Source organism: Vigna angularis, chromosome 6 (genome assembly GCF_016808095.1).
Source record: "Vigna angularis cultivar LongXiaoDou No.4 chromosome 6, ASM1680809v1, whole genome shotgun sequence".
NCBI classification, from domain to species: Eukaryota; Viridiplantae; Streptophyta; class Magnoliopsida; order Fabales; family Fabaceae; genus Vigna; species Vigna angularis.
In genome coordinates this window covers 2,478,363-2,502,523 of record NC_068975.1, presented here as the reverse complement: position 1 = coordinate 2,502,523, position 24,161 = coordinate 2,478,363, and the positions used below count along the sequence as shown (strand labels likewise).

At 34.3% G+C, this 24,161-nt stretch overlaps 1 long non-coding RNA gene across 2 annotated transcripts; it reads left to right on the top strand.

Moving 5' to 3' along the window:
* The first annotated feature begins 20,052 nt into the window (after positions 1–20,052).
* On the top strand, positions 20,053–23,684 carry LOC128197334 (uncharacterized). 2 transcript variants are annotated; one of them, XR_008249741.1, is made up of 2 exons: positions 20,053–20,471; positions 23,370–23,684. It is a non-coding gene; the product is annotated as an uncharacterized LOC128197334 (long non-coding RNA). The 2 variants fall into 2 exon arrangements; XR_008249742.1 differs by lacking the exon at positions 23,370–23,684 and adding an exon at positions 22,878–23,131.
* Positions 23,685–24,161: the final 477 nt, after the last annotated feature.

Genomic DNA, 24,161 nt, shown 5'->3' with positions numbered 1-24,161 from the left:
AATTTTAATCTTTAATATTTTTAAAATTTAAATAATTACTCATAATAAAAAAAATATATTATAATTTTATCTTTTTAATAATTATTTTTTGATTCAAAAAGTTATTTATAATAAAAATTTATTTATATAATGAAAAAATTATAGGAATTATTTTTTTTATAATTATTTTTAGTAAAAATTATTTTAAAGTTTAATAAATTTTTATTGCAACAAAAAAAGAAGTCGACATGTGCGTATATCTTTTCAAATTGTCGCAAGATATATTCATCTTATTATGTACGTTTTCTGTTTATTTACATTTTAAAATAGGAAAATGATACTCGAACAATCAAATTTGACAACATTTCGACACAGCACACGTGTCAGCGTTTGAGAGGGTCACGTTTTAAATGAAAAAAGCTGCTGCAATGTGAGGAAATCTGATCAAACCTGCTTCAAATGTGACGTGGCGAGGACGGGCACGGGCAGTTTAGGGTGTGCGTTTCAAATTTGAATTTTATTTTATCACTTCGTAGAGAGAGAAGCGGCGCGAACAACCAAAACGTTTGGAGAAAAGGGTGCACGAGCGACAGAGAGAGAAGCGGCGCGAAGACGAGAGAGTTGGAGAAAAGGGTGCACGAGCGAGAGAGAGAGAACGAGTCCTAGCCGGATACCGTTCTGCCAGCCAAGCGTTCGACCGTGCGTCCTCGCAGATTGAACGTTCGGATGTTTATTCTCAAACTGAACGTTTGGTCTCATAGTGTTACCGTTCGACATAGGCGGTGCTGTGTTTTAAAATGGTCTGAGGACGCTCCTCCTCATCTACCGCTCGTCCGGCGTTCGGTTTTGAACGATCGGCCAAACAGTAAGTTTTGATTACGATCGTTCCGCTCGTCCTGTTCGTTCCTCCTCATCTACCGCTCGTCCTTCTCTTCAGCCGTTCGTCCTTTGCCTTATTCGACCGTTCGTCCATTCAACCGCTAGGACGTTCGGCTATTCTCAGTTCAAACGTTTGACCGTTCGTCCCCGCAGCTTTACCGTTCGGTCATAGTGTTTTGATGAACGTTCAGTCTCCATGATATTTGTCTTCAGCGTTCGTACTATTTGTGCTTATTTTCTCCAGCGTTCGGTTTTGAACGTTCGGCCTATTGTGGTGTTCAACAAATAGCGTTCGGTCATTTTCTTATGTTAGTTGAACGTTCGGTCTTGATGAGTTTATTCTCCATTGAACGTTCGGTCTTGTTACGTTTTTTCGTGTCCATAGTGAACGACCGTTCTAGATGTTTTCTAGTACTCGTCATAGGCGTTTGGTGTTTTCGAGGCATTCGTCCAACAGTGGGGCGTGCGTCTTTTATTTCGTTACACTTTATTTGTTTTAATAAAAAATATATAATAATAAAAATAATAAAAATATATAAAAATAGAAATAATAAAAAAAATAAATAAAAAAACAAAAAAAATCTGGAATCAGGAATATGTCTCCGAATTCCTGGAAATTTGTCGAAAAAAAAAAGGAAAAGAAGAGAAGACAAAACAGATCAGGGAATGTGTTTCAGTGTCGGGAACTCCTAGAAAGCAGTGAGGAGTTGGTTTTTCTTCAAAAGGGTTTTAAACTGCCCGTGCCCGTCCTCGCCACGTCACATTTGAAACAGGTTTGATCAGATTTCCTTAGATTGCAGTAGCTTTTTTCATTTAAAACGTAGCCCTCTCAAACGCTGACACGTGTGCTGTGTCGAAATGTTGTCAAATTTGGTTGTTCGAGTATCATTTTTCTTTAAAATATAAAAACCTTATTAAATAACTTGTTATACTTTTACTTTAGACTTTAAAGTATGCATTTCATCATTTTATTATTTTATATAATTTTTTTTCATTTTTGTTTGATATTCTTATTTAATATTTATATAATTATAATTTTTTATAATATTTAAGATTAAAAATACATATTCTTTTGATATTTACTATTTAATAACATAATAGTATTTTAATGTAATTTTTGTTTTCTATAAAAATTATTTAATTAATATTTAAAACAGTAAATATTTAATAATAAATATCTATTATATGATAGAGATAAGAATAAGAAAAAAATTAATATAAGAATGAAAAAAAGAATCTACTTTGAAAACCAGATTTAATAGTTAAACGTCTATTTATCATTCTCAATTAAGGAAATAATAATTCTAATTAGTTTTAATATATTTGTTAGTATTTAAATGGGTAAGATTTAATTTCAGTTATAGTTGTTTTTTAATACTTTTAGCCACTTTGTTCATATGTGAGGATTTGTGGGTGATGATTTCAGCGAGACTAATTGAATGGATTTGAGGGTAAATTTTTTGTGATTTATTTGAGTGGATTTGGAGGTAATTGAGGGTGAACTTAGAAGTAAAGTTTGTGAGAATTAGTGTAGAATTTGATTGATGTGATAAATTTAAAAAATTTGTTTAATTGGTAAAAATTAAATTACCAAAATGCCCATTTTATTAAATTAATATAAAATGTTATTTGTTAATGTTATATTTAATTGTAAAAATGTTTATAAAGAGTAAAAAATTTAAAATATTAATTAAAAGTAATTTTTAAAAAGTAACAAAATTATAATTTAGTAAAATGAATTTATTTTTAGATGTAGTATTTATTTGTAATATAATTTTCTACCAAGTAGTATGAATTTATTTGTTATGGAAGTGAGATTGATTAATTTTGAAGAAACAAATAATTAAACGAAGTTATAATATTACATAAAATAAAATAAAAATGCAAACATAATAACATACAAATATATTGTAATCGTTCATGACGAAGATGCTTTAATGAGGTATGTAAGCAATCTATTGAAACGATATTGTATTAGCATCCCTATTAGACGTCTTGTATGAGATGGATGTGAAGATAGAAAGTCGAAGTTGTGTCTGAATAAATTATCATCTTGAATGTTCATAGTCCGTAATAAGTTATGAATTTCTTCTGAAGTTGGATTAGATGATTGAATCCTAGCCATTAACAGGGAATTTCGACGCTCCTATGCCTGAATTTGTCATTCAAGAATTGCACATAGTCTTCTTCTTTGATTAATTACTTTTTCCAATTCATCCATGATTCGAGAATCCATCTGATTTGTAGTTTATTAAGTTGACAATAAATACAAGTATGAAAACTAATGTCAAACATAATAACATTCAAAATTAGGTAATGTAAGTTATCAAACACATAAGTCAATTTAAACAAAAAAGTCGTGTAATACATTCACGGAATTGTAAACAACTTAATCATCTAAATTTCAAATGTCAATTTTCATACATAACTATCACCCTAAACCAAACACGCAAACATAATTATATGAAATTATTATCTAATAAAATGATTGAACAATGCACAGAAAAGCATAAAAAAAAGTTTCAATCTTACATTAAAATGGACCACCTTGCCACTTAAATCAATGATGCAGGACAATCCCCCACCTTCACAAGCAACCAGCCACCAAATGTTCTTTTCTAACAATGCAACTGTATGAAAACTTGTTAAGAAGGGTTTCTTACACTGCCAAACTCATCATAAATGTTGATGAACCTCAACCACCGTGCCTAGCCTACACAACACACAAATGCTCCACCTGCTTGCCAAATCTCCACCACCTTCACGCACGTAGCTCGACCACGCTGACAATACCTCCAACCATTGAACACCTGTATCACAAACAAAAGGTTAGGGATGCTCATCTTTCACCCACCTACATCGACTCCAATGCATGCACGTGAAATGATTCACTCTTCTCTACACTGTCTAGGTTCGTCTCCTTCTCCAGCGTCTCCTTCTTCATGTTCGCCAACTGCTTCAACAACCATGGAATAGAGCTCTCTGCAATGCCTCCAATGGTGGAATGGAGCTTCTCCAGGTTAAGCTCTCTGCATTGTCCAGGTTCATCACACTTCAGGCGGCCTCCACCTCCATGCCAAGCTTCCCTGTGATGCTGGAAGGAACATCACGGAACCGAATACAGCGCGTCCAAGTGAGGGCACCGAATACGGAGGTGTTGCCAAAAGAGGGAACCGAATACGCCGTTGTTGGAACCGAATACGGGGCTGTGCGAGATCTACAAGAATGGGGAACTGAAAAGAACAAGAAAATTGGACAAACAAGATACTGCAATACTAACCTCAGGCGTTGCTCTTCGTCGTCAATGGAAGAAACCGACATTGCTCTTCGTTGTCAATGGAAGAAACCAAACATATTACACTTTGAACACTAGCTACATAGAAACCTCAGGGCACCAATATATTAACTCCTTCTGATCGCTCAATAAACACAACAACGTACCCAACACCAACCACTTATTAATGGTTGCTCATGGTCAAAACCACTTTCAAACATTGTGACTATGTGTGCAGGAATCTTTCATGTGTAACGACTGTCTCAAGCAAGCTCAGCTTAGGGAATCTCTACAACCACGCCAAGCCAAATAACTTTGCTCGTGAATCTACAATACCAGTAGTAAAAGTGTATTCAAATGTTCTTCTTCACGTCTTTTTAGTTTTAACTTGTTCGAAACGGTTCTGTAGTTTTGCGAATCGATTTTCTATGTTAAGCTCATATACACACAAGGAATTGTATAATAGGTTGAGGGTACATCACTACAGGAAATGCACTAATTACCGAAGACCAAATACCGACGACCTTTTTGTCGTTGATAATATCAATTTACCGAAGGATTTACCGAAGGGCATGTTAAGGTGGTGATTATCGAAGGATTATGACCGTCGATAATGGCGTCGTGAATTTATCGAAGGATTACGACCGTACCTAATGAAATGCAAATTTGGGATTTCCCTAACCCATTCTCCGAAATAGTTTTCGCGTAACTTCCCCCAAGTCTTCCTCTCTCCCTCTACCCCAAGCATCGCAGACTTCACCTACTCGCTTGTTCAGAACCCTAACTCTCTTTTCTTCAATCGTTGTGTCAACGTGAGGAGAGTACAGGTGAGGAGGGTGGTCACTCACGGATTACATTGTTGTGAGGGGGTTGTTGGAAGGTGTTTCTTGACGTGGTTGTTGTGGCAGCGTGTCGACGTTGTTGTGGCGGCGTGACGACGGTTCTGTGGTGGCGTGACGACACTGTTGTGGCGGCATGACGACGGTTCTATGGCGACGTGACGACAGTGTTGTGGCGGCCTAACCAGGGCTTCCACTTTCGCAGGGCGAGGCCAATCTAGGGGCTGTAGGTGTTCGACATGGGATTTGTTGCGGGATTTTGCGCCGAAAGGGGAGGGAGAGAAGGAGACTTACGTGGAGTTGAGTGCTACTGATGAAGATGAGGACGAAGAAGAAAAGGAAGAGGAGGATGAGGAAGAAGGGGACGTTGGTGGAGTTAAGGTGGAGAGAGAAGAGGAGGAAAACGCGGAAAGGATTGTAGATATTGTGGATGAGTTTTATGGGTTTTCTACTTCGAACGAAGATGATTCTTTTAGCACTACCACAGGTCCTAATTCTAGTAATATATCTCCTAATGGGAGAATCAAGCATGTGATTACCGCGGGTAACTGGCAGAAGGGTGAGCTTTTGGGGCGTGGTTTGTTTGGTTATGTCTATGAAGGGATTTCTAAGTAAGTGCTTTCGAGCCTATCACTTCGCTTATACTCGCTCAAAGTTATTGTTAGAAATGAAAGATAAGCCTTATTGTTTATTTCATTGTTTACTATGGTGTTGGAGTTAGAGAATAGGGTTAGGAGAAAGAGAAACAATTATAGTAGGGCTAATGAGAACAGTTTTAGGGATTCGGTTCATCTATTTTATTCCTCTCTTTCTACTGAAATTTTTGTAGGATACTATGTAATGGAATGTTAGTGTTAGAATTAGGAGATTGGCAAGTTAGTTGTAGAAGGTTTGGATATGAGAATATGTTGGAAAAGCATATGACAGTATGTGAATGTCAATTTTGTCAGAGAGTGCTTACCAGTACGCTATAACTGATAGTGAGGATAACTCTTTCTACTTAATATCAGCCCAAACATCACGGTCCTATTGTGACTTGGCTCACCTAATTTCACCTTGAACAATTGAGGAGGATCAGTTATTGTTTCTAGTTTTTGTTGTCAACATAAATAGTAACTACTTGTTATGATGGGCAGATTAGGAAATGGAATGAACCTTGAATTCTTTTGGCCAATATTTATCATTGTTTTCAGTTTGTGGACTGAAGCATAGCCGTGGTTGTTGGGAAAATGTCTTGCTCCTTAAATAATATAATCAATAATTTCCTTTCTTTTCAAAATAGTAATTTTTTTGATAGTGAAGAAGTGATCGGATCTATTGAGATGAAAGGAAAGATGATTTCTTGTGTTTTATTAAGTTATTTCTACACATAAATATTCAGGAATTATGACCAAGCTATCTAAGGAAACTAAATAAATTAAGGAAATAAGGAAACATGCAAATAGAATCAGGATGATATCTGAACATATATAACAAAACTTTTAAACTGTCTTGTACTTTTGGTTAACAATCTATTGAAAAAGACTATGATTAGTGCATCCCTTTTTTGCATGTGTTGGCTCGTGCCATTACTCCTTGGGCTGTTGATTTATAAGTAATGGAAAACATAGTTAATATTGATTTAACTTTTTTTTTGCCAAATATTATAGATTATTTTATGTTTGTTGCTTTTATGGTTTAAGTTTTCCTCTAATATGGAGCCCATGTTGGGGCTTTCCTAAACTGTCATAACTCTTTAATGCTAAAATATATTTGTTTTGTTGCTCTTCCGGATTGGGAAATACCCATAAGCATTATATGAGTATTTTTTTTGTCATAGAATGGTCAAACTAAGTTTATTAGGCCACTTAGTTAAGTTATCATCTACTATCTTTTGTATATCTTGTGTTCAAATTGCTTCATTATATGGGTTGGTTTCCCTGCAAAGCACCTATTGCAAAACTCTAAATTAATTGAAGTTCACAGGGTTTAATATTTGATCCCATTATGGTGTCTTTTAGAAGTTACTTAAGTGTTAACTGCTCGTGCACTTCTTTTGTTAATTTGTTTATATGTTCTGATTTCCACTGCAGAGATGGATTCTGTTGTGGAGTAGATTTTAAGGATGGATGTTTATATATTATATTAGAAATCAATATTGCACAAGGTTAAGATTGAGAGGTTGAATGTGTACATGTCACATGTGGGTTTGGTATTGGAAATTTAACTATCAGTGTTTTCTTTTCTGGGGTTGTGTAGTATGCTCATATTTTCTATAACTTTGTTTTATGTATTTCTGTTTCATTAATGTAATGTCATGAAAAATCTTTGCATATATTACCTAATTATTTCCATTGATTATAGGGATATTAAATGTGTCAAATATATTGGTGGATGCGAATGGATCTGTTAAGCTTTCAGATTTTGGATCGGCGAAGGTGGCTCTCAGTTCATGACTTTTCTTTGTTCTTGTCGAGCTTTCATTTCTGAACAATCTTCTGTTGTTTATCTTTCCATTTTCTAATATTGTGTTATTCTTATTGTTTTTAAGGCAATCAAATTGAATGATGTTAAATCATGCAAGGGAACAACATTATGGATGGCCCTAGAGGTTTGCCTTCAATATTCTCTTATAATTAAATTTATTGAAAAATGGGTATGGGCCGTCATTTGTATGAATGAAGTGTAGACATGGTTGTTAGTAAGTAACATTTAAAATGTAAGTTTGTTGTTGGATCCATGGTTCTAGATTGAGTTTATACTTTTTTTCCAGCCCTTCGATAATTACCGAGGGGCAAAGGCCGTCGGTAAATTTTAGCGATAAGGGATTTACCGAAAGTAATCTAGCCGTCGATAAGCTGTCGGTAAAAGGTCATTACCGACGACTTCTGGCTGTTTTCGAGGGATTGTGGCCTTCGGTAATGCCCTTCTTTTTGGTAGCGGATGTTAATGGGCTTGTTCTTATTAGTACAAAGTTTGCATGAAGCATTTTCAAGATCAGGTGTTAATGGTTTGAGTAGTGATGTTATTATCTATGAGTGGGATGAAAATGTGTAGCGTTTTTCAAAGGTCAAAAGCGAGTTTATGCACGAAGGAATAAGTGAGAGTTAGCAAAGACAAAGTTAACTTACGGTTTCAAGTTGTAGTGTCAACCTTAAAGTGAGAAAGTATTATTGGAGGTGGGAAAGAGAAAGTGGGTCAAGAGATGAAGAAATGAACTAAGCTATGAGTTTTAGTTGTAGTGTCCAACTTGAGGGGAGCAAGCGTTAGTTGTGATGGGAAGTTGAAAGAAGATTCAAGTTTTTAGTTTGGTAAAGATTGAGTAAGAGTTGGTTGAAGAGTATGAAAATTAATATTATGGATGAAATTGTAAAGAGATTTCATTAGTATAGTTGAAATGGTGACAACTGATGAGTTTCTCAAAATGGTTGAGAAAGAGCAGTTTGGACAATCCTAGTTTGATACGTATCATAAGTTGGTCTGATACTGATCAATCTAGTGATCTCAAGTCGAGGAGGATACATATTTAAAATTTGACTTTATGCTAGTAGGTCAAGAGATGTATATGGTTTAGATTCAAGAGTTAACTAAGTGAAGATAGAGTGCTCAAATTGATTTTTGTTGACTGCAGCGGAGAAGAGTTTTACTTTGGTCATAAGATAGTATAGTTGGAAACTATGTTACGCAAGAGTGGAGATCAGTATAATATTGTGAAGTTCTTAGATGGATGTGGTTAAAGGTGATCAAGAGCATATTAGTTGGTAGTTATTAGAAGAAGCAAGAGGAAGGGAAAAAGTGTCACTCAAGGGTTAATTTGAATTCAAGACTAGAGTAGATTTTAGAAGAAATTCACAAGAAATAGCGGAGGATGGATAAGGGTTCCGATGGAAGTATATAAGTGAGGGTAGCCAAATGCCATACTAAGCAACCTAGAGTGATGAACATCCGTCTAGCTAAGATTTTCTAAAGTTAGGAAGATATGAGGGAGTCATATCCACCTCTTTTCTCTGGTCAATCTAATTTTCGAGGTCGAAAATTTTTGTTGTTGGGGAGAATGTGAGAACCTAGAAAATAGAGTATTAAAGTTTGTAAGTGTATTAAAATAATGGGACCGAATATTTTATTATAAAATAACTTTATAATATAAATAGAATTTTCTAAGCTCGTCTCATTATTTTAAGAACACTCTATCTCTCTAAAACCTTTTCTCTTCGCTCTCTCTCACTTCTCTCTAAGAGTTCTTGATTTCAAGTCATCAAGTTGACGATCAGGAAGTGTCTAGGCGATCTTGGCATCGAGGGCTACAATTCCTACCGATCAATTTCAAGTTCTGAGTCGGTAAGTTGTTTCTCCTTTTTCCGTACATCTTTAACCGTGGTCATGCATCGATTCTCTGTTTGCATGTGTTTGGTTACTTTCCTCTTCAATTTCTAGCTCAAACTAGCTTCTAAGGTTGTTTTCCTATCACCAATCGGTGAATTGTAGGTTTCCATAGAGTTTCCTTACAGCTCAAGCTTCGTTTGGGGTTTCTGTGAGTTGTGCAGTGTTTAACTGAGGTAAGCGAAGCTAGACTATTTTGAATTGTTAAACTTAGTGTGTAATTAGTGATTATGTGATTATTAAACTGTTTGCATTGAATTGATGTTTGGAATTGATAAAGAATATGTATGTTGATGAATTGATGTTTTAAAATTGGTAAGATCATGTATGTTGATTTCTCTTGGGTGAAAATGATGAGTAGACGAATTTGAAATTATTTAAGAATGATGTTAGTCTGTTATTGCATATATTAGAGGTTATAAATATGTGATGGGGTCATTTGCTTGAGAATTAAGGCATATTCTAGTAGTTTTTGGGTTGCTTTGGAATAAGTGAGGTAGTGATTTTGAACAATTGAGGTTTAGAGTGCAATTGAGTTGTTGGGGCAGTTTTAGTAAGCTTATTGTGACTTGTTTGAGCCATTAAGTCAGTCAAAGTTGTGCCAAAATTAGTAGGATTGGAATTGGGTCCCTAAGTTCTGAAAATTGGTGTTTTAGAGTCCATTTGAGTCTTAATCACTCTAGATTTGTAGTAAGGAGGGTTGGGATCATCTAGATAAGTTTAATTAAGTATGAAACATGAATTAGGGGTGTTAGAAGTTGGGGAAAATGACTAGAAATGGTAAAGGGTGTGTGAGTTGCACAATTCTGCAGAATTTGCATTCTACGGGTTATGCAGACTCGTTGAGCGAATTGTTTCACACAGCGAGTCACCCTAGCGAGATCCTCTTTGTCAGGGCATTTGCACAATGAATTGGTGCGTTATGCGAATGGCTAGAGAGGGTTGCTCTCTGTTTGGTGATTCGCATAGCGAATATGGGCGCTGTGCAAATGGTGGTTGCCTAGGAAAATGCTAGTTTAATTTGAATAGCGAATTTGGGGCGCTATGCGAGGGTTTAGGGTCTGATAATGTGTGAAAAAAATTTCAGTTTAGCTAAGCGCACAGACTTGGTGCGCTGAGCGAATGAACTTTAGCTGAGCGCACAGGCTTGGTGCGTTGAGCGAATGTGAGTGAGTAAAATCCATTGTTTCTGTTATTCGCACAACGAGTTTGGTGCACTGAGTGGCTTGCCCAGAACTTGTTTTTATTCTTTTTATCCATGTTTTCTAATAACCTTGAGCTTTGTTTTGATTATTAGAATGATGTATAAGTATTCATGAGATTATATGATCATCGATAGTATGCAATGTGGTATGGAAATAAATATATGAATATGATTATGGATGAGATGTGGTGATGATGTTTGAAATAATGTATGAGGTGTGAATTTCAAGTATCATGTGAAAAAGGAATTCCAAGGAGGAATATCCTAAGTTGGTGGTGTTGTTCTATGTATTGAGGTAGGGGCTCCTGGATTGGGGAATGATCTTGACACTTTCAATAACCCCATCTCATGTAGAGATGGGTGATTATGTTGTGGAAAGTAGCAGGAGGTCCTAGTCTATGGTCACTAGTTAGTTCCATAGATGTTTGATGGATTAACCTTGGTGTATGGTATTGTTGGTGGTGGTTGAGGATGTGGATTATGGTTATTATTATTTCTGAGCAAGGTCGCTCCACCATACACGGGTGCAGGTTCCCCATGAGTCCGATGTCAATACATTTTTCCGGACAGTAATGAAGGTTTTAAGTGGTTTTGAACTAATCATAGTGTTGTATGATTTATAACATGCTTGTGTAATATTCTTATTTTAATTGTTATGTAAAATATTTTGATACTCTAGCTTACCCTTGCTTCTGTGTTTGTTTGTCTGTGTATTGTTTTCTCTTTTGCAATGATCACCTTAATGGTGTGAGCTTAGGGATACAATATTTTCACTTGGCTCAGCGAGAGGTTAGAAGTGAAGCTTGCAGTATAGGTTGTCTTTTGTTCTTCAGGTGAAGAATTTTTATTCTTCAAAAAGTTGTAGCTACTGTTATATCATTATTAATGTAATGCTAATTTTTTAGAAGTTCTTTGAATGACCTGTGAGTTACGGGTTTGTCGTGTCTTCCTAGTGAAGATTTGAGTCTTATGGTAAAGGTTACCATGTTTTCCAAGTCTAGATGGTAGAATTGTGTATTTAACTGGATGTTTTGAGAACAGAAAATGTCTTGATAGGAGTAATGAGGGTGCACACTCATGATTATATCAGAAATGTTTTCCTTTCTTAATTTCGAAGGTGGAAAATCTAGTGAGAATGATGGTTATAAGGCTTGTTTCTATAGAGATTATTGTTATGTTCTTGTCTTAGTGTTAGAATTATAGGATTTTTGCTGAGTTTGGTTAGTATGTCACTCTTTGAGCTAGACTGATTGCTTATGTCTGTGTGGGCAGAGTATGGCACATAGGCCTTCTTCTTCTTCATCACCCACAGATCCAGAGGTACCCAATATGGTAAGAGTGATGGAATCGTTTGTGGCAGCAATGCAACAACAGAATGCTTCATTAGTTCAACAGAACAATGTGGTTTCTCAAAAGTTGGAGGCTGCTAGAATATCAGCAGAAACATCGCAACGTCAGTTTATGGTGGCTATGCATCAGTTGAGTGAAACTCGTGCAACATCAGAATTGTCTCAAGTTCGGCGGAAAGGTCAGTGAGATAACAAAGTAAAGATAGGGTGCCCAAATTCGTTTTGTCGTTGCGACGGAGTAGAGTTTTAACTTGGTAATGGGATAATATTGTTGGAAACTACGCTACTCAAGAGTGGAGATTAGTAAGGCAATGTGAAGTCCTCATGAGTGTGATGGTAGGTGATCAAGAACATAACAGTTGGTAGTTAAATCAGAAGTGGTAGTGAGCAAGTCAGTGGTATGGTGGTTCTTAAGGGTTGATCTGAAGTGAAGGCTAGCAGAAGTTTTAGAAGAGAATTTTTGGAAGTAGCAAAGGATTTATGAGTGGTTATCGGTGTGGCAAACACAATAGGGTTGGTTGTGCGAAAGAAAGATTCTCAATAGCTGAAGTTTAGGGGTTCAGATTTGTTTTGAGATTAATGGCTAAACCAATCTACACTATTGAACATTAGAGCATTTTAACATAGAGGCATGGTTTTTCATGTTAGTAAGGTTGTTGGGGAGTAGTATCTTAGTCAAAATAGGTGGTTGTACTAGAGAATGTGATAGGAGTAGGGTGTTCCTTCTATCTGATAAGTGAATTTTCGAGGTTGAAAATTTTTTATGTGTGGGAGAATGTGAGGACCTGAAAAATTGGAATTAGAAAGCTGATAGGTGTATTACATTAAAACACATTCACCAGTATAAATATAATTTTAGAACATCCTAGTTCATTATCCAAATCCTTCTATCTATCTCTAGAACTCAGTTCTTCAAGTTCCTCTGCCTTCTCTCTACCATTCTTCCTCTCTGAACCATTTGATTTCCAATCAGGTGGTGCCCAAATATCCGTAGTGTAAAGGACTCCACAACTAACCAATCACTTTCCTCATTCGGACCAGTAAGCTATTTTTCTCTTTCCTCTGCTGTTTTGGACCTAAAACATTCCATCTCTGCTGGTTGCATGCGTCTTATGCTTCCTCTCTTGCATTTCCTGTCCGATTCTAGCTCTAAGAGTTGTTCTTGATCACCAAGTGGTGGCGTGTAGGGTGTTGTCTAGGTTTCTCACAACTCAAGGTACTGTTGAGGCGAGTCTTTGAGCTAGGCTGTGAAGTTTTGAGGTAAGGGAAGCTAGAATAGTTCTTTAAATTTGTGGTATGATATGTATGTATGCTGAAATTTGAATTTTTGTGCTGTTTTAGAGTGGTATTTGAGGTCTAAATTTTGTGGTGTGGTTTGTGCTAAAATTGAAATCTATGAAATTGTGTTGTGATGTTTGGAATTGATTTGGATGAGTTTAAATTGCTATAATTGATCAAATTGGAAGTGTTTGAAGTGTGAAATCTGTTATAACTTTGGTTAGATAGAAAATTTGGAGTTTTGATACTGTTTTAGGTTATTATAAAGGAAGTGAAGTAGTGATTTTGAGAAGTAGTGATTTTGAGAAGTAGAGGTCAGGGACTATCGTGGTCTGTTGGGGGAGTATTAGCAAGTGTATTATGACTTGTTTGAGTCACCAAAGTGGTCCAAATAGGTGCAAAGTGTTACAATTGGGTTTGGGGTCCTCAAGTTGTGGAAGTTGATGTTGAGGAGAAAAAGTTGAGTTGAAATCAAGTTAGAATTGTAGTAGGAAGGTTTAGGAACATCTAGACAAGTTTAATTAGGTGTAAAACATGAATTAGAGGTTTTAGAAATTGGAGATAAGGCCTATAAATGGTAAGGGGGTGTTTGAGTGCATAATTCTGCAAAATTTGCGGTCTATAGATTATGTAGACTCGCTATCCGAATGGTCTCGCATAGTGAGTCCCTGCCGAGGGTACTCTCTGTTTGAGTCATTCGTTGTGCCAGCTGGTGCGCTATGCGAATGATTGGAGAGTGTTGTTCTCTGTTTGGTGATTCGCATATTGAATCTGGGCGCTGTGCGAATGGTGGTTGCCTAGGAAAATGCTAGTTTAATTCGAATAGGGAATTTGGGGCACTATGCGAGGGTTTAGGGTCTGATAATGTGTAGCAGAATTTTCAGTTTAGCTAAGCGCGTAGACTTGGTGCGCTGAGCGAATGGACTTTAGCTGAGCGCACATGCTTGGTGCGCTGAGCGGTTTGCCCAGAACCTGTTTTTATTCTTTTTATTCTTGTTTTCTGATAACCTTGAACTATGTTTTGATTATTAGAATGATGTAGAAGTATCTATGATAGTGTATGATCAGTGAGATTATATGTTTGGATTCAATGTGATAGTATTATGGTATTTGGTTGTTCATGTCTTGAGTTAAGTTTCAAAGTGACAGTATGGTTGATGGACGTAATTCCATGGATCTTAAAGGGAGGTTACATGGTGGTGCCTTATGTTATGGACGTAATTCCATGGATTTCAAAGGGAAGTTACATGGTGGTGCCCTATGTTATGGACGTAATTCCATGAACCTCACAGGGAGGTTGCATGGTGGTGCCTTATGTTGTGATCCACAATGAATTCTCTTGTTGAGATTCAAGTATGTTTAGAATGAATGCAGAAGCTCAGTCTTTGGGGTTATCCTGAAACTCCACTAGTCTTTCATTCTCAAGTAGAGATGATTGATCCATGTCGTGAGGAGTAGCAGGAGGTCCTAGTTTTGGGTGCTTCCAGTATGGCCCAAGGTGAGTGATAACGGACTAACCTCGTGAGTGTGGTAGGGTAAAACCCATTGGCAATGGCTTTGCAAAGCAGTAGAAGCCACCACGAGTGCACGACCCGCCATAGCTCGGCAATCATTCTAAGTCCAGACGAGTCAAGTTTAAAGTATAACATGTTATGATGTGTGATCCACTTTACTTGAATTAAACATGTATGTTATGTGTTATTGTAATAGTATGATCTTTGTATATCTAGCTCACCCTTGCTTCTGTGTTTGTCTGTCTGTGTATTGTTTTCTCTTTTGCGATGATCACCTTAATGGTGTGAGCTTAGGGATGCAATCTTTTCAGTTGGCTAAACGGGAAGTTAGATGAGAAGTTTGAAGTGTAGGTTGTGCTTTTGGTCCTTCAGGTGAAGAATTTTATTCTTCGCAAATCTATAGTTTGTTGTATCATTATCTATGTAATGTTCATTTTAGTAGTTTCATATTACTAAATTGGGATGTTATATTTATGCATGTGACATTTCAGTAACAATCCCTCTAAATCTCTTCACTTTCGCGGGTGATGAAAAATCATGGCATCCGCAAATCCGTTTTTAACGTTCCTCGCGTTTCCTCTCATTCGAACACAACTTCATTTTCATTTCGTCGCTCGTGTTCGCCTCTAAACAGTAAAATCTGTTCAAGCGAACACTGCGTTAGTCTTCTAATTTTTTATGGGTAAAAGGGTGTTTATTTGAACATAGAATATGTCTATATGTCACATTATTCTTAAATAATTTAAAATCAAATATAAAAAAAACAATTTTACTTGAATAGGAGACACGTTTTCAATCTACCTTTTATCTAATAGTACAAGGAATAGCATGTAAAACACTTGATAATTTATGTAACGTAAACTCCTTTTTAATTATAAATCTATTTTATTAAAAGAATAAAAGCTAGTTATTCAAAGTATTAAAAACCCTAATACTTTCCTAAGTACATTCTCTCCATATCTATATAATGTTAAACACATTTTCGTCAAACACTGTTTGTAATCTATATAATATCTTATACAAGCTTGTCTTAGATGATTCTTTTATGTTATTTCACACTATTTTTATCAAGCATATCTTTTAGACAGTTTAATCAATAAACGTTATTTCGTTAAATATTCATTTGTTAGATTTTAAAATAAGAGTTGTTAGATAATTTTGTCTCTCTAGACAATCTTGTCTTAATAATCTCCCTTTTTGTTATGTTAAACAAATATTCATGCTAAACGAAATATATTTAAGAAAGTTTTTAAAGGATTAAAAGTTATAGATTAGAGTATTGACAAACATATCATTTAGATGATTAAACGATGTAGATCAGAACATTTATTATTGAACCAAAGTAGACTAGAGCATTTAAGGATATCATATACAATACAAATCTTAGCAATTTACAAATCATAGCAGTTTTTTAGAGTAGAAAAATTTGATCAAAACAGTCACAATAGTGTAATATCAAAGCAAAATAATATGTTATGAATGATATATGACTTCCCATAAGTCATAAACCATTCATGCAATGCATTAGAGAAATTATTAAGCATAAGCATATAATATTTATCAAAGCTAGATAATGGCTAAGCATAAAGAAAAAAAATTTACTTTAAGAAATGTGCATCAAAGTTAAGGAGAATAAAATCATATGAATCTTTAAAGAGTTCAAAATAAAGAAAAATTGGGTAAAATCCCCTTGAATGTAATGTCCTAAAAATTTTTTTGCCATTATTACTTTCTCCCTCTTGTTTGGTAAACACCGAAAAGGGTTTGGAAGTATAGCATAATGGCCCGACGAGAGGAGATGGTGGTGGTGGTTGGTCGGGTTTAGGGACAATTTGGTGATTATATTGTTTAGGGTATTGATGAGAGTTTGGAAGTTGGTTTTTTATTCTTCCTTGTTTGCTTGAAACATTGCGACAATACGAGCTTCTTAGCGCACATTATTCTCAACAGTTAAGTGATGAATATGGTTCAAGAGTTTGGGTTAGAGGGTAATTTTGGAATGGTTGTGGATGGTATTATGGCTAAGGGTTGAAGAATAGAAGCGAAAAATTGAATAGGAGGGTTATATGGTATACGCGTTGGCTTAGGGGATATGGTGATAGGGTGATGTGATCATATATAGGGCAAGGATGAAGAGATTAAAAGAGTGACAATAAGCATAAAAAGGCATAACATATATTTTATGGCATGTATTTTGGCCTTTAGTAGCATAGGTTGTTCATAGGCTTGTATGTTTTCCTTTCTTGTTTCTTTCTCTTAGTTTGGTTCTAAAGAAGCTTATATATTCTTCTTTTCTTTAAGGTGCAAGCAATGTGAGACTTCAACCTAAAAGAAAGAAGAATAAATAAGTCTTTTATCCTTTTAGTTGCTTGTATTGCAAGTTATCTCATGTATAAGTTTAGTTTTGATCTTTAGACTAGTTACGTAGCTTATAGGAGGTTGTTGAATTAAGAAATGTGGGACTTGTAAGCCTTGAGAGCTTTGTCCAGACTTGTAGGCGTCCAAGTCCCACATCCTTTAGTTTTCCCCAATTACTTCATCTTTAGGGTTATATAAGCAACCTAAGGTTTTCTTTGTACATACACCTTCAAATTTGAATATAAAAGAGTGTTTTGCATTCACTTGCATTACTTCTTTGAGAGATAATTTTGTCTCTTAGTCTAAAATTTGGGTCTTCTCTTGTGAAGAACAAGTGATGATCCTCTTTGGCATTTGTCTTGGATCGTTTCAAGTGACATACCTTCTAATTCATAAGTTTCCTCTCCTTCCTCTCTTTTATTTTTAGTCTTTTAATTCCATTTCTTAATTGTTCTTATTTAGTTCTTAGTTTTATTTCTATCTAGGCATGTTCATATGCTTAGAACGTCCATAAGCACCATGAGCACCATCCTTGTGGAAATTCAATGCCTCTTATCAAGTTCGAATTCCTTTACTTTCATGGAAGAAGATCGTGACATTTGTTTAGATTAATGTAGACCAACTTTTTGTTTTGTATAATGTAGATGAAACATTTCATGTAAAGTTAGTTTGTTTAGCTTTAGAAGGATATGCCAAACAATAGCTACATAGGAGTGATGTTGAGGCTGTAATCGATCAAATTAAATGTGCAAATTAAGTGTAGTTACTAAAAAGTGACTCCTAGGTCATCTCTTAAGGACCATTTTGGTTCCATCAAAGGATCAAACACGTAGTAGGGGGAGTGGGGGTTGAGCAGAACTAAATCAACTCAACAATTAACGTAAATAAAAAATTGAATCAAGACAGATTGGTCCCTAGTTCGATTGCAATGCTTCCAACACAAATTAACCAACTAAGCGAAGACTAAAACAATTTTCATAAAAGCGAATTAAGCAAACACTATGTACACATTTAATCAATTATGCGCCACCGTAGATTAAGCAACTGCAACTCTAATCAACTAAGTGAAGATTAAACACAAATTAAACCACTAAGCGTGAACTAAAATGCAAGCACTAAACCAATTACATATCATGCAGAGGAAACAAGAACAACAAAATCACAATGACAGTGTAATAATCTTAAGGAAGCAATGCAATAATTACCAACCCAGCAAATTCAAGCTTTCATTAAAAACGAAATGCAACCAGAGAAGAACACAAAATGTATTAAACTCAGAGCAAATACATAGAAAAGCAAAACAGCAACAAAACGAAAATGGAATTGAAAAACGAAATGATAAAACGAAATTGGAAAACGAATTGCAATGAAATGATTAAGCAAGAGAAGAAAAACGAGCAACAACAGTAAAATGAACTACTAATTAACCTGGAATGTGAATTCACAAACAGAGGAATGAACAAAAGAGAAAAACAAGAAAAACCTAAACCCAACAACTCTCTCCACATCCTAGCAGAATGAGAGCCCTCCAAAATGTTTTCAAAAGCTACCCTTGAAAGAGTGGCTGCATAGGCACTAAACCCTAGGCCATCAAGTCAGCCCCTAAAATTGGGCTTCTTCCAAATATTAAAAATGAGCCCAAAAAGTCAAAAGTCTGACCCAACAATACAAAAACGAATTAAAAGAATTATAAACTAAATTAAAATAAAATGCTGAGGTGGAAAATGGTAGACGACATGGTAGCCCCTCATGAAGTCCTAATTATAATTCCAAAATTTGCCCTGAAAATAATAATGGGAATAATTAAGCCCAGATAATTCACATTAATTAAAATATGAATTACTGGTCAAATTAAGCCCAAATAGATAAATTGAGAAAATAATGGACATTAAACACAATTCACTAATTAAATTTGGTGCAGAAAGTTAAGTGAATAGAAGAAAATAATGATTCATCAAGGAGGAACTTGACCACCATGGAATCACCTGCGAGCACATGGGACATGGTCATATAACTTATGCCTACCCCTAACAAAAAGACAATGTGCATTGAGGGTGAAACAATTGTCAATAATGAGTCTACCTCTTCCTTATCTTCACCAACTTATAGCTTTTCTTCCTCATCAAGTGATGCAAAATGAAGGTCATGCTTAATTTTTTAAATGAGAACCTACAAGATAGAAAATATGAGAGAGTAAAAGAAGAAAATGTGAGGAAAGAAAGTGAGGAGAGAGTAAAAGAAGAATATGAGAGAAAATAAAGAGAGGAGAGAGCAAAAAACAAAAAAGAAAAACTTGTAAGAGGAAAGGATAAGGCACAAGTTTTAGAGAAATTTCTACTGATGGCACCTTCTTCTCCCATCATTCAAATGGATCCAAGCCACATTAAGGGACTTTTTTAATCCTTCTACTTTTCTCCTTTTCCTAAGTTTTCTTTCTTTGTTCCAAAAGTCTTTTCTACAAATCTTCCACCTCTGTCTTTCATTATTTCTAGATCTTCAATAACCATTTTCGATCCACATCTCGAGTTAGTGTTACCCCTTTGGTTACATTCAAATCAAGACAAAAATATTTTTTTTTCTAAAAAAGGTTTCCTAGTTTTCCCCAATAAATACAAAAAAAGTCTAAGGAGACTTTCTTCTACTATTACTTGTCTATATAATTTGTTTGGGAAACATAAAATCATTCATACAATGTTTGATGTTTTTAGTAGATTGATATTTGATCTAGGAGGAGTCCCTTTGGCTTACAAAGAGCAATAAAAGCCTTTCCATAATGGCATGTGTAAGAACTAAGAAAAAAAAAATAAAATAATAAATAGTAAGTTAATATTTGAAATGTGTGAATTTATATACTTTATATATTTATTATATGGTCAATATATCAATAAATTCAGCTTGGTCTTGTGGTGTATGTGTTAATTGTGTATGCATAGCTTGATGGATGCGCCTTCGAACCTTCAAGTGGGCTAACTTTTACATATATTTTCTTAAAAATGTATTTTTTTGGAGGTTTCAAGAAATAAAAATAAAAAGGAGGACTGGTAGAAAAAGGGGGGGGAGCGTTTTTGAGAGGGAAGAGAGAAGACCAGAGAGAGAGAAACTCACCCATCTTCATTCTTCTTCTCCTTCAATTATTTTTCTTTGTTTCTTCTTTAGAATCAAAAGTTCTTTTGACCCAATTGTTTTTCTTCTTCAAATTTGGGTTTTTTCCTCTTTCTCGGACCAAACCCTAGAACAGTGAGCAATGAAGATTGAAGGCTTAGTTTTTTTTTTTATTTTTTTGTGCGAGGGAGAGCACCAAATGTTGAATCCGAGTAAGATCGGTGGTTAGTGTGAGGCACTAAGAGAATCAGTTTGCGAGTCAAAGAGAGAACACAGGACTGGGAGAGCAAGATACATAATGTTCGAACCAAGGGTTACCGTAAAGAGGAGGAACAGGTATGGGGAACTAAACTGCTTCTAGATATTTAACAGTGTTTTCCTGTGTGCATACTTGCAATTTTGATTCAGGAATAAATGGTGTTTCGGATTGCTTGTGTTTGATACTTGAATGATGGGTCTGAATTGCATATTGAGCAATAACATGTGCATATATATTTTTTTTAAGATGATATACTTACCATGTGAAAACAAGGTATATAAATCTGTGATTTAATGTCTATATGTTGTTTTCGGTTGCTACAATGGGGTTATTTACCCGACGGGAACTTAGTGGGGTAAGTTTAGGTTAGAGTTGAGTTATTGTGCATAATATGACTTTTCATTGATGATTCACTTGGATCAGTGTATCAGAACCAGTATAACGTTAATGAACTAAACATCTAATACTCTAAGGGGGCTGATGGTCGTGTAATCTTAATTATATAAATTGTAACAGAAATAATGGGTATGTAATTATCTCCGCAATAGGTATAAATGGAAATAAAGGGGAGGAAGTCGTGCTCTGTTTGTTATTGTGACTTGGTTTTAGAGTTGGTTATATATATGTTTTGTTAGTATGATAAATGAGTTTCTTCTTCCTTAATTTTAAACAATGCAATGTAAATGAGATAATTACATACTTAGAAATTGTTGGGTATGTAATTCATATTCTATTTAACTTGAAATAACTGGTCCAAACATTAGAGAATCTCACTCTTAGAATGGTTGTGCACACGATTTACATTTCTTGATGATCAAACGTTGAGAAATTTGCATGAATGAGTAAAATAGATATAATGTACGCATGATGTAATACAATGTATTGTTTAAGTGTATTTAGAGTTACAGGTTACTGTTTTGAAGGAATATAGGAATTGGAAATGAGTCTAAAGTGATTGAACTTAATTAAATTAAAGAGTTATCTTAAGGAATTACACTTTGTGGCTGAATGAATGTGACTAGTTGGTAAATCTGGTTTAGGAAATGCAAACTACCTAAATACCGTGCTGTCCTGCTATAAAATTTTTTCAGAAATATCTCAGTGTCTTTGTATATAAACTATTTAAATACCTTGTTGTCTTGCTATAAAATTATGCAGAAAATACCTTGTTGTCTTGGTTGTATAAACTACATAAAAACCTCGCTGTTTTGTTGAAATATTTGCATCAGAATGTTAATGTTTGCACAGTTGTTGGGCTGTTAATATCTCTCCAAATCTTTTAACACACTTGAGCTTTGAGTTAAGTTGTTTAAAGCTTGTGTTGGTTGTTGATATTTGTACCGTTAATAACTTTAAACCTCGACTAAATATTTATTTAGAGCAAAAGCAATTAACATTTTCTTTTCATTCAATGGCTTATTGGAGAAGGTCATAGAAAACGCGAATTTGGAGAAATTAGGACAAGTGTTGGGATTTTGGACAATTTTCAGTCCAACATATGTTTTAATATTATATTACAAAGTTCTCATGTGATGGTGCAATATATATTTTTTTATATATTGAGTGGTTTGAATCATAAGGCATTGGTTGAGTTTAAAATTGAAGTATTGAATTAAGTGGTAGGGCCGTTAGTATCTTGTTGTATCTCATTTCCTTTTGTTCGTCCAGTGTATTTCATAGATTGAAAATTCTTATATTATAAACAAAATCTAGAAAGACTATATATATTATGATATGTTGGTCATGATCGGTACATCATTAGGTTATTATATGTTATAATTATTATGTTATATATTATACAACATGCCAAGACGTGTTTTGTTTAAGTATGTTGTTTAAGACTTTGGGTATATAATATTATAATGTAATATATATGATAAAGTTCCTTAAACTTTTCTAGTGGAATATTTAAAATATTATACTAATATATATATATATATATATATATATATTAAATAACTTGTAATAAACTTTTCCAATTTTAGTTATTAGGATATTATATTAAGTATTAGAAAATTGTTTGGGATTAAAAGTATTAACTACATGGTTAAAATATTTTAATTATATAAAGACGTATGAACCTGTTAATGTACTAAACTGTTGTTTTAATTTGAGTTAAGCAATATTTTATTAGATTATTGAAGGCTGTTTTGTAGTTATAGTTAATTTGGTATGCCTTAAAAAAAAATATGAATTTGGAATGAATGTTTAATTTGATTAAGTTGTTGTGTTGTAAAATATATTGTTAAGTTTGATTAGTTAGTTGTTGTAAATAATGAATCATGGTTGTTGGGAATAATGAATCATGATTTTTGGAAATAATGAATCATGGTTGTTTTGAATGGATTCTAGGTTGTCAAATGGTTTGATATGAATTAACGGTTTAATTAGTAATTTTACCACATGATTATAAATTAGTAGAATTTGAATTGTATGTTAATTGATTTTCTTAGCTCACCCATACTTGTGTGTTTGCGTGTTAGTGTATGTAATTATACAATGATTGTATAACATATGTTATATGGAAGCTCAAATAGGAACACAGACATTGCAGGAATTATAAGGGTGACGAGAGAGGGATTGGAGAATATAGGAGTTCATTTAAAGTTTATCCAATTTATGTAAAGGAACGTATTAAACTTTTTACGTTGGTGATGAATTTGGATAATTTATATATTGAAATTGTAAAAGTTTTATTTCTTTGGAAAATTTATAAGAGACATGTATATTTAATGTATGAATTGGAATCGTCTTGTAGTCGTATTCTTTCATAATAAATCTCTAGATTGTAAATATTGAATAACCATGACGTGTAAGATGAAAGAAATGTCCTGTGTAGATATTAATCAATTAAAATAAAATGATTTTATTCATGATTGTGAAAATTTTAAATTTCTACACATTTTTATGAAATTAAAATTGGGGGTGTTACAGCATGTTTCCACAATAAGTCACAAATCTCTCTTTTTTTGCAGGTTTTTCAAAATTTGAAGTTGAATTTTCTCCAACCTAAGGGAGATGATGCGATCATATATAGGAAAATGATGAAGAGATTAAAAGAGTCACAAGAAGAATAAAAAAACATAGCATAGATTTTATGGCTTGTATTTTGGTGTTTAGTAGCATAGGTTTTTCATAGACTTGTATTTTTTCTTTCTTGTTTCTTTCTTTTAGTTTGGTTGTAAAGAAGCTTATGTATTCTTCTTTTCTTTAAGGTGCAAAAAATGTGGACTTCACATAGTTTGGACTTAAAAGATTGAAGAATAAATAAGAAGTCTCTTCTCTTTTTAGTTGCTTGTATTGCAAGTTATCTAATGTATATTTTTAATTTTGATCTTTAGACTAGTTAGGTAGCTTATATATCCTTAGGAGGTTGTAGAATTAAGAGATGTAACACTTAAAACAACCTTGAGAGCTATTGTCCAGAATTGTAGGCCTCTAAGTTCCATATCCTTTAATTTTCTCCACCTACTTCATATTTTAGTGCTATATAAGCAACCTAAGGTCTCCTTTGTACACACACCTTTAAATTTGAATAGTAAAAGTGTTTTGCATTCAATTTCATTTCTTCTTTGAGATAGAATTTTTTTTATCTTATTCTATAGTTTGGGTCTTATCTTGTGAAGAATATGTGGCGATCCTCCTTGGCATTTATTTTGGATCCTTTCAATTGGCATGCCTTCTAATTCATAAGTTTCCTCTCCTTTTTCTCTTTCATTTTTAGTCTTTTAATTCCATTTCTTAATTGTTCTTTTCTAGTTCTTAGT